This window comes from Cannabis sativa, chromosome 1, assembly GCF_029168945.1.
Source record: "Cannabis sativa cultivar Pink pepper isolate KNU-18-1 chromosome 1, ASM2916894v1, whole genome shotgun sequence".
Taxonomy (NCBI): Eukaryota; Viridiplantae; Streptophyta; class Magnoliopsida; order Rosales; family Cannabaceae; genus Cannabis; species Cannabis sativa.
This window is the reverse complement of record NC_083601.1, coordinates 24,579,391-24,591,918: the sequence shown is the minus strand read 5'-3', so window position 1 is coordinate 24,591,918 and position 12,528 is coordinate 24,579,391. Positions and strand designations below refer to the sequence as shown.

General features: G+C 29.3%; 1 long non-coding RNA gene across 1 annotated transcript; it reads left to right on the top strand.

Annotated features, from left to right (window-relative positions):
- Positions 1–6,611: 6,611 nt before the first annotated feature.
- Positions 6,612–11,574, top strand: LOC115704171 (uncharacterized). The gene is made up of 2 exons (XR_009685049.1): positions 6,612–10,556; positions 10,650–11,574. It is a non-coding gene; the product is annotated as an uncharacterized LOC115704171 (long non-coding RNA).
- Positions 11,575–12,528: the final 954 nt, after the last annotated feature.

The window sequence follows — 12,528 nt, the reverse complement described above, 5'->3', positions numbered from 1 at the left end:
GACACAATATTAGATTTTGAGGTAAACTTATTAGGCAATTTCGAAGCAGATGAGAACCTGAAAAAGACTGTCTTTTAGAAATTAATTAAAAAGCTAAATTGATTAAATTACTGAACTTTGGTTTGGATTCTGGTTTTTATTGTAATTTAGCATAATAATTTGATTATAAGAAGATGAAACGCAAACGTGGGCACAAGAAAGGGAAGATGGAAGATAGTGCTAATTCTTTGCTTGAAGCTACATTGAGTACACTTGGGAATTCGTCCAAGAAAGCTGGGAGCATAAAGATTAAGTCTTCAAAGTCTCTTGGACCAAGTATTAAACAGGCTAATAATGATGATGTTCCAACAATAAGAGAAGAGAGTCCATTAAAGGAACTGAAGACCCCAGTTTGAGATCATCGATATTTCAAACAAGCAATCCCGATATTGTAACTTGAATATAATCTCCGAAGCTTGAATTTTTCGCATCAGAAATCGAATCAACAGAGAAGATTAGCATAGTCATGAAGTCATTGGTCTCCACCTTCATACCAAGTCCCAACACTGTAAAACGATACACTTATTCATTCCCAAAATACATAATTTAAAAGAACAAAAAAAAAAAGTTATCGAACGAAACCTAATTCATAGCCATCACAACAATCCATTAAAAATTAAGTAAATAAAATACTATAATTCAAACGTACACAATCCTAGATCAGCTTCGTAATCAAACCAAATCAATAATAAATTAAAGACCAAAGTAGCAACCCCAGAAAATAAAATTTGGGGGAAATTAATTAAAAAGCTAAATTGATTAAAATAGATTCGTTCCTCAATGCAAAAAACAACACTGCTCTCTCTATCTCTCTCGTGATAGTGAGCAGGTAGGAATTTGAATTGATAAATTGAAAATTGAAGGGAATCAAAAGAGAAGAGTAATGTACCTTAAACGATCTTGTCCAATGTAAGCTTATATATCGATCTTCTGTGATGGATTCAAAAATTAATCTCAGAACAAAATTCTTCCCTTAAGAACTCTGAAAAGATTAATTTTTCCTCTAAGTTTCATCAGGCAAATTGCGAACATACACAAACCCATTTGAGAGGACTCCTTTTCCTGCATGGTTAGCCATTGGTCTCCACCTTCATACCAAGTCCCAACACTGTAAAACGATAGACTTATTCATTCCCAAAATACATAATTTAAAAGAACAAAAAAAAAAACATCGAACGATGATACACTTATTCTTCAATCGTCGACTCCAACTGAGAGTGAGAAGACGATTAAACGAAAAGACCAGGATGAAGTTCTTGGGCGATGCATCTGGAGGCAGCAGAAGAAGAAAGATGATATGCAGACTATTCTTCAATCGTCGACTCCAATTGAGAGTGAGAAAACGATTCAACGAAAAGGAAAGGAAAGTTAACGGCGTTAAAAGGAAAGTTTAAAAAAATGGTGGACGATTCTTTTTGGGGTTAAATTTAACAGAATATTCTTTTATTTGTAAAACATATTCTCTTAAACATGGAATTGCCGTTAGATAGACACTTTTAATATATAAAGATACATTTTGGATACTATAATAATTAAGTAACAGTATCATAAATAGTAGGGTATGCTCTTAATGGGTATTACCCATGTATAGGTATTTTATTTTTGACCATTAGATCAAATCTAACGGTTGATATTTATAATCATTAATGAATATTAAAAAATTAATATTTCCTATTTTGCCACTTCTTTCTTTGATTTTGTTATTATCTATATTCCTAAAATAAATAAAACTATTAATAGAAATAAAAAATTTATATATGGAATTGCTGTTTAAAAAGTAAAATACACTAAAAAAACTAACAAATTATTTTTTTTAATAAAAATTATTTTAAAGATTAAAAAAAAAGTGTATATTTATCTTCTTATAAAATTTGTTCAAACTAAAATTCTAAATTGCATTACTGAGAACAAAAAAAAAAAATGTAAGCTTTAAGCTGTAATACATATAAAATGTATAAGATTTTTTTTAAACCTAGAATCTTTAATTTCATAATAATTAACAATCATTTATATGTTATTATTTTTTTAAAATACTTGAGCTTACCAAAACCTATAAGAACAAAACCAATGAAGAAAACTTTAACAAAAAAAATGAACGAAAAAAAAAGTGCCATTATTGAATAATGACAATTGCACAAGAATTTCAGCACAAAAAATTTTACTTGACCCCTAGACAAGATTATCATCTTCCAATCCTAAGAATATAAATAATGAACAACGCCTCATTAGTTATTCTAGGAGAATGATGCATGGTAATGTCAAAAGAATCATTAGATGATAATAATATTTTTCTAACAATGATACCTAAGTAAGAACTAAAAAGTATTGAAGCGTTTTATTTTTAAGAGCATGAATAATATTAAGACAATTGGATTCCACAATCAAGCTCTTATTCTCCTAATAAAAAAATCACATTAATATACATGTAAATGATTCTTAGTTTTATAATAATAAATGTTGAATAAACTCACAATTCATAAAATAATAAAGTAGTAATTTCAATTAATTTTTAAAAATAATTTATAATTTTTTCATACTATTGGTTGTAATTATTATTTCTAATTTTATAAAAAATAAATATAAATTTTTTTTAAAAAATAATTGTTGAGAACTTGTTATAAAAGGTTATTAGATTGTTACTTATTAATTTTTTTAGTACTTATCAATAGATATTGCACATTAAGAAGTGTTCCATATATATATAAGGAACACTTCTTAATGGGTATTACCCATTGATGGGTACTAAATAAATTTAACTATAAATATTAATTTTTAAAATATTAAACCATTAGATTTGATCCAATGACAAATATTAAAAGAGAAATTTGAATTTCTATGTTTAATTTAGCTACTTAATAAAAAAAAAATATCAAAAAGTACCTCTTTTTACACTAAATAAAAAATGTAGTTATATAAAGTCAAACTCATCCTTTTATCTTTTTTTGCCAAAAATTTTATTTTATTTTATTTTTCAACCGAAGGAACACTCTCAGTCCATATAATATAAAAATGAGAGATTTTTCTAATTAGATTGAAAAATTAAGCATAAAAACTCAAATTTTTCTAATATTACCCATTCATGGGTAATAACCATTAAGAGTGCACCCATATATATAAATAGATTATATATATAGATAAGTTTAAAAACAATCTCAAGACAAACATATAATACAACTATAAATAAATTTTAAAACAATAAAAAAAATATATTCTATAATTTTTACTGAAGAGATATTTTTATAAATAAAAATTTTAAAAAGTAAAAATGAAAATTTTTTCCTATTAACTATTTTTGTAATTTTTTTCAATTTTTTTTTATCTATTATTTAAATTTTTCTTATATTTTTTTGGTGCAAAGTGCAAGTGTAGTTGAAAAAATTGCCCGAATATATTCATGCAGTGCACTCCAAATCCAATAATTTAATGAAGAACCCCACCGTTCATATCCTACCTAATTATGTTTAATGGGTTCGCTTATTATATGTAGAGCATTGCTATTAGGTACTAGTGGTGTCTAGCACCTTCTCGACATGTCACGTTGCGATTGGCTAACGATACTCTCTAAAAACTATTATATTAAATTATGTGGGACCCGATACTTAGTTGGACTAATAACGATACTGATACATAAAAAGGTGCTAGACACCACTGGTGCCCTTTAAAATTTCTATAATGTAATCACACAATATAGTTTATTCTTTCAAAAAATCATAAGCAATAATTTCCTTTGAATAAAAAGGAATTTTGCCATGTATGAGGTCAAGCAGATTCTTTGCATTAATTACTGATAAAAGTAATCAGTGTTGAGTCCATTTACATCCTACATTTCGGATAATTTTGAATATTTTTACTATTATTTTATAATTAAATTAGTTAATTACCAAATTATATGCCTTGTCAATAGTTGTTATGTATCGTGTTTTTAAATTAGTCGTACCGTATTGTATTTATTTATTTATTTTTTCGTGTTATGTCGTATTAATTAACAGTATCATATTATATCGGGCTTAAATTTATATTTTTGTATCAAGTTGTGTTAGTGGAAAATGCTCAAATTGTATTGATTTTTACGTACTTAAAAATGGGTGAGGACATCACATAGGTCATGTTGTGAATTATTCTCTTCTCTTTTTTTTTTTTTTATAAATCAAAATTGTTCTTTCTTTATGTATGTAATAATTAAGTTGACAAAATAAAAGGACTGAACAAATAATTTGGAGAAGTTAAAACCAGAAATGAATTTATATATATATATACTAGATAGAGTTACGTGGCAAGTCACGTAAATATTAGGTTTATTTTAAATTCTTGTAGTTTTTGTTTAAGAATTTAGTGACTAATTGTAAATTATGTTATAAACGGTATGTTTTATAATATACACATTGTTATTCAAATGTTTTATGTTATAAACGATTTTTTTGTATAGAATTTAAATTTTATATTGATGATTGTTATTTAGGGTGGGTATCGGTGTAGTTTTTTTTTTAATTTTAAAAAAAAAAAGATTGTTTAATTTTTTGGATTTAATTATTGAGTTTAAACGTTTAAATAAAGATGGTTTAATTTTTTGGGTTTAAAAAAAAATCGGGTAAGCTTAAGTGTAACAATATTAATATTAATATTTTTTGGGTTTAATTATTGGGTTTAAACGTAAGATTGTTTAATTTTTTTTAGGTTTAATTATTTATATATTTTTGAAAGTTAACGGTTATAAACGATTTTTTTGTATAGAGTTTAAATTTTATATTGATGATTGTTATTTAGGGTGGGTATCGGTATAGTTTTTTTTAATTAAAAAAATATTGTTTAATTTTTTGGGTTTAATTATTGAGTTTAAACGTTTAAAAAAAGATTGTTTAATTTTTTGGGTTTAAAAAAAAAATCGTGTAAGCCTAATCTGTTAAGCTAATCGTGTAACAATATTAATATTAATATTTTTTTTTTGGTTTAATTATTGGGTTTAAACATTTAAAAAAAGATTGTTTAATTTTTTGAGTTTAATTTTTTAGATATTTATATATATATATTTTTTTTTGAATCAAGAAATGAATATACTAAGTATACTAGTATATAAGAGAATAATAATGTGTGTATATATATTAGTTTGATATTATGTATAATGTAAATATAATTAATTTCTTTTTAATTAGGTTCGATTAGGTGATATTAAGTGCAATATACATATGTTTAATTTTTTCTAATTAGATAATTTTTTAACAAAATACCGTTAAACCGAATTCCGTTACATAACCACATTTTATATAAAATAGATATATGATAACGAGAAGGTCTTTATAATTTAGAGAAACTAAGCCAAAGTACTGACCACAATGGGAGAGCAAATCAATAGTAGAACAAGAAATAAACCACAATTTCTACAAACTCAAACTCTTTAAACCTATTAATACAGTCCAAAAATAGCGGGAAAGAATCCCACCCAAACAGAAGAGAACCAAAGCTAAACCCCTTAACAGCCACAATAGAGTTTGATTCAATTAGTTTCGAGATACCTTTTGACTTGGCCACCTGCAAAGCTAGATTAATAGCACGTAGCTCCCCCTCTAGCACACAACAAACTGAAATGAAATTCACGGCCATAACAGCGTCTCCCAAGTCTGCACAACCCTTTTGAGTCATTCCAATACTTGCCTCTGAATTACCTACTGAGGCATCAACTTGAAAAGTCCAGCAATCCACAACGATAGTCAAACTATTAGTCAGCAACACATTCGAGCAAGAATTTTCACTAGAGGGATCACCATACACTACATAAAATTCTTTGAATCTTAGAATACAATTCGAAAGAATTTCCATGAAATCACAACTCATTCGATTGTGCATAATATCATTTCTCTATTTCTGTAACACATCACAAACAGAAGCCACAAATAGTTTGAACTCATGGTCCTACAGGTCAATCCACGGCCTCCCAAAGTCCAAAGGATTGTTCCATTTGAGGTTATCAATTCGCAGACCCCTCTTGCTTATAAATAAATACCACGGGTAAGACTGTACTTATGAATTAAATGCAGTGCAATCTCCACTTTCAAGTTGCAGAAGACACAATTCTGATCACCTGGTGGTAGGAAACCCATTCTGTATGTGTGGGAAGTTAGTCCGATGGAAACTTCCAAAGGAGGAAAGTGTGTCTAAGATGGATTTTCTATTTTCAAAGAGAGTTCCATACTATATTAGAGCTCAAAATTGCTTGACTTGACTAATCCAATAGACACTTTTGACAGAAAAAATACCAAAATTAGAAGCATTCCAAAATAAGGTATCCCTTCTAGCTCGCAGAGGCTTAATTCAAAGAATAACTTCAATTATGTCATAATCAGAGAAAGCACGAATGAGAGGCTCATTCCAGACCATGTATGCTCATTTTTTATCGATAGAAAAACTTTTATTTTGAGGTTAAGTCCTAAAATGGATTAAAATGAGTTATTTACTCGTTTACCATTGTTGTGACATAGGGCCTTGAATCGTCAAACGAATTCCACTCAGGTTGACTGGCTCGCTTGAATTTAGATTAAATGTAAGAAAAGTACAATTGTACCGTATATCATGTCCAAATGTGATACGAAAATTACCGTTTATAAGAAATGGTTATTACTTCGTTTTAAAATTATATATTATTAGGCTTATTATATAAAGGTTGTCTCATTAGCCAACAATATTGTGAATGTTGTCTCATCAGGTAACAGTATTAGAAAGGTTGTCTCATTCGGTAATGATATTAGAAAGGTTGTGTCTCATTAGGTAACGAATCAGAAAGGTTGTCTCATTAGACAATAGTATTAGTATGGTTATTTTATTAGGCAACAGTACTAGAGTTGGTTGTCTTATTAGGCAGCGAAGAATAATGGTTACTTTATAAAGTTATAATATTAGTTTATTTTATTAGACAAATATTTGATATTTAATGATATTTATATTGTGTAGTGTGATTTTCTGTATACGAATTAAAATATGTGATTACTTGGTTATGATACTATGTATTTATTTGGTTATATTTGTATATTGATATGAATGTTTGTATTATTACTTTTATTATTGAGTTTTCGTGACTTACAAGTGCTTTGTGGTGCAGGTAAGAGAATGAGCAATTTAGAGCGGCCATGAGTTAGAGGTCTTCCCCAATAAATGAGCATATCAGTTTATCCAACTACCAGTGCCGAGATGTCAAGATTTGTTTTTTTTTTTTTTTTTTTGTTATAGCACTTTTGAGTTACAAGTATATTTTAATGTAATACTGAATGACAATTTTTGATATATTTTTAAAAGGAGATCCCCGAATTTAAAAGGTTACAATGCCATGAATTTATATATTTAATTAATTAATAATTTTTCAAATTAAATCACACACATAGCGTCTTTATGGGATATGGCGTTACAATACATTAAGAAATTATACTATATATAATTACTTAAAAAGAAAAATTTAGCAATGCATGCTTAAAATAGCGAGAAGGTCTTTTAGTATTCCACTCTACATAACATATGTACTCCAAAAACCCATAAATCCAAAAATACCCTCCTCATTTGAATCACACTCTTCCTCTAACTCCCCCCCTCTCTCTAAACCCACCCCGACAGAACCACCAAACACGATCAACCTCCGCCCCATCACCTCCACTGTCATCACCGACGAAACCCAACTACCTTGACAGAATCCCATGGTAGAAGCCCAGATCCAAATCGCTAAACCCAATCTCGAATCGCGAAACCCACATTAGAGATTGCAAAAAAGGTATTTTACCTAAAATTTTATTTGATTTTGAATGAGTTTTCAGGTTTGTTTTGTTGTTTGTAAGGAAATTTGTTTGATTGTAAGGAAATTTGTTTTTTGTTTGATTTTCTTTGATGCCTGTCCAAGTTCTGGTTTTTTGTGGTTTATCGACGTGTAGCAACATTATTTGTGACGTCATTCAATTTTGTTTTTGAATATAACAAGTTGCAGTAGATGTTTGTCTTTATGGAATGTTTCACGACATGTCGCGATGTCATTTTGCGACGTGTTTTAGTTTGATGAGCTTTTGGAATTTTGATTGTTTGTTGTAGTTTTACAATGTCTAGCGATATTATTTACGATGTCTCACGATATATTTGATTACTTATTATTGTCGTCCCCAATGGCTTCTATGTTCGTTGTTTATTTTTATCAGTTTGTATCAATTGTGCGACATCTCGCAATATTCTAGGATATTTCTTAATATTTGTTGTTATGGTTTTACTTATTATGACAACTAGCGACATATGGCGTACGTTTTGCGACTTTTGACGACATGTTCAGTAACATGCTGTCATGAGATGTCGTTAATAGTATCGCCAGATATATACTGCAAAATTCTACTGAACATTACAGTTGCTTATTAATTAAATGTATGTCGTTAACATGTCATGAATATGTTGCTAAATTGGATTTGTTATTTTAACGACTTATCACAACATATTTGCGACGTAGTTTGCAATATTTTTTTTTTTTTTCCAGTTTTTAATATGTTTGCTTCCATTCTTTAGAGATGGCTCCTGAACTTAAACTTCTAGTTTCATAACATTTCGTCCGGCGTCTTACCTATCAGGGTTCAGATAGGTTTAGAGATATCAAGGTCAAGTTCATGGAGCTTCAGTTGATATCAGGTACTTCTGGGAAGCTAGAGTGCTGACTTTCTCTGGGGCCTTGGTCCACAGTCTTACCATGAACTCAAAATTCATTTTCAATGCAAACCTTCCCACTACACTTTTCAATTCAGTCTTGTTTGTGTACAATTTGCCAACGTGTATTTCCCCCTGAAGGTGTACCACTAAGAGAAGTTGTATAAATATTATTTTCCTCTATGTCTTCCCTTGTTCACACAATAGGTTTAGATTTTGTACAAACTTCAAAATTAGATCTACAATACTACCAAAGGGATCTGGCCGGGTGCTACTAGTGCTTGGTGTTTGGTACAGTACACATATACAATTAAATCTGCAAAAAAAAATATTAGTTAATAAAAACTATGTCGAGAAATATTGCAAGATATGTCACAAGTAATCGCAAACTATGTCGATAAGCAAGTCGCATAGCATCGCTACATGTCGACAAAATGTTTCCTCCTACTAAACCAACACAATACTCTAAACTATCGACACATGTCGCAAACAATATCGACAGAAATGGCAAATGTCCATGGCAAGCATAAATTGGCACATGTTGTAATTTTAGTTGCTACATGTCACAGAATGTCGTTAAAAGTCATAACCTTCAGCATACTTTAATATATGTCGCTATATATCGTAGATTATCACTAAAACACGTAAAAATAAACTAGAAAACATAAAATTTAGGCAGCTCAAGTTTCGGGAACAAGACAAGTAAAATAAAAGAATAATATGTGTAAATCTATTCATTTTAACCTAAATACAATTTAATTTAACAATAATTATTAAATAAATTACATACCTATTATTATTTTTTGAATATGTTTGTAGAGAATTCGGGTTGCTCCTACATATTTAGTTAAGTTAAGACTCCAATAAAGGGTGCTTTGATAAGGGTGCTCCAAAAAGAGTGTGTGTGAGAGTGACTTTCTTGAGAGAGATGAGAATGAAAAGGAAAAGATAGTAAATAGGAATTAGTTTTATTATGAAAAGGATAAATTTAATACTAACAAAAATATAACATATTTTGTTTAATATTTAACAGGGTAGTAAATGATAAAGACATGCAACATTATTGATGGTCAAATTTTCCCTTTCAAATAAGAGCATTGTTATTAGGCACCAGTAGTAATTAGCACCTTTTCGATATATTACATTGTAATTGGCTAGTAATACTTTCTAAAAGCTATTACATTAAATTATATAGAACTCGATACTTAGTTAAACAATAACGATATTGACACATATAAAGGTGTTAGCATTTCTCTTAAAATATTATCATGTTTATGTCACTATAATTGATTGAATTATAAAACATGTCCCTACCATTGTTATTTATTTATGGGATATTGGCGGCTAAACCACCTAAACTTTACGGTTTGTAACACTTAACCACCAAAACTGAATTTTTGGCGGCTAAACTACCTAAACTCTGGTTCCGTTTTGCTCTGCACACCTCCGTCCAAAAATCACCGTTAAGTGCCACAGTGGACTGTCCACGTGTACACACTTGTACACGTGGCAAATTTTTAGTGGTCCACGTAATTTTAATTTTAAATATACTAAAAATAATTTAAAAATTAAAAAAAAAAACAATTTATAAAAATTAAAAAAAAAAAAAATCTTTTTTTTTTCTCTTTTTCTTTCTCTTTTTCTCTTTCTCTTTCTCCTTCTCTTTCTTCTAGACAGAACCCCCCCTCCCCTAACCATTCTTCTTCTTCTTCTGCCATTCTTCTTCTTCTTCCTCTTGGAGACCGGAGAAAATGGATTGCACCACTGCCCTTTTGCCTGGCCTTCACACTAATTACCTTCTCTGCCCCTCCCGCCATTCTTCTTCTCTTCTTTCCAAAACCCATTTCCCTTCTCCCCTCAAGGTTTACATAATCTTCCCTTTTCCTTCTTCTTCGATTTATTTTTTCTTGTTAATTTTAATTTTTAATTTGTTTTTTTTCTTCTTTTTTATGCAGTTACAGCTCCAAACAAAGCAGCTTTCTTTTGCTTCTTAAAAAAATTCTCCGATTTTTTGCAATGTTACATTGTCTGATGCTTGCAGGTACTCCATTTCTGAAATTTGTTTTTAGATGGATTAGTTATATGTATGTGAATGTTAGAAAGATTTGTTTTGCAAGTTGTTGGTGTTTATTTCAACGCTCTGGTTGTGTGGATGATAATCATTTGGTGTTTGGAGCAGTGAAACTATAATCTATGCCCTATATATAAATTTTTATCTAGATCTGCTAAAGGTGGTTAGTTTTGGTGTGAAGGTGATAATGGTGGTGGTGTGGTGGTTGTAGTGTGATGGTGGTGGAGGTGTGGTTGTTGTGGTGGTATGACTGTGAGGAAGGGGGTCGCTGGTACGATTTGGGCGAATGGGGGTTTGGTAGCTGCTGGTGAAGGTGGTTCGTTATGGTGGCTGGGGGTTTGTTGATCTGGGATGGGCGGAGATGGATGGAGGGCCTGTAGAAAAACGAAGAAGAACGAAGAAGAAGAAAAAAAAGAAAAGAAAAAAAAAAAGAAAAGAAAAGGAAAAAGAAAAAAAAAAGTAAAAAAAAATATTTTTAATTTTTTTTCTGATTTTTTTAATTTTTTATAATATTTTTAATTTTTTTAAAAAATTAATATTACGTGGACCACTAAAAATTTGCCACGTGTACAAGTGTGTACACGTAGACAGTCCACTGTGGCACTTAACGGTGATTTTTGGACGGAGGTGTGCAGAGCAAAACGGAACCAGAGTTTAGGTAGTTTAGCCGTCAAAAATTCAGTTTTGGTGGTTAAGTGTTACAAACCGTAAAATTTAGGTGGTTTAGCCGCCAATATCCCTTTATTTATTTATTTTGCTGGAATTGTGTGTACCATTTCTTGCTTCGTAATTATTGGTACACTTGGAAAGTTGGACTATGAGCCATTCCATTATTAAATGGTACCAATTTTCATAGACAGGTGGACGTGCTTTAGCCTCTCTAATGGGGGATACTTTAAAGAATATAAATTATAAAGATATATTTTTGACTTTTTTTTAATCGATGTTTATCATTGTTAATTAGAAAATACTAAGTAAAATGCTTAAAAATGGCATTCTTGCTATCTTCTTTTCTTTTTTTTTTTTCTTATTATTTTTTTTAAAAATTAATTATTTAATATATATAATTATATTAAAGTATAATATAATTTTATTTAATAATTATAAGAGGTACTTATTATGAGAACATTCTAAAATAAAAAGTATAAAAAATAATAATGTAAAATAAAGATAAAATTACCTATTATATTTTTTAGGTAATATATAAATTTTTAATACAGTTAAAGAGTATATATTACTATTGGAGATGCTCTTAAATATAAAATATTTTTTTGAATTATTATTTTTAAGGATTGTGCTTACGTAATACGTTTTTGGCTTGTTTGATTGTGCACATACGTGTTGTGTGTGTTCCGATTTTGTAGCTTTGAAATTTCACGTATCTATGAATATAACAATAATATCCACTGAGGGTTCTTTTGATATATTGTGATGTATTGTATTGTATTATATTGTGTTGAATTATATTGTATTATATTAGTATTATATAATACAATACTATGCTTGATACTCACTTGTACTAATATATTGTGTAAAATTATAGATTTTTTACAATAAACTCGACTCCAACCTTGAGGTCTGAATTCAGGGTCCAGTGAAGGTATGGGTTCGAAGTTAGGCTCGGGACCGGAGTTGACACTAGACTCTTAATTTGTAAATATTATAATACAAATTAATACGAATAATTTATTATGTAGTATTAAATAATACAACTAACATTGTATTAAAATTTATGATCGTAATAATTAATACAATATAATATT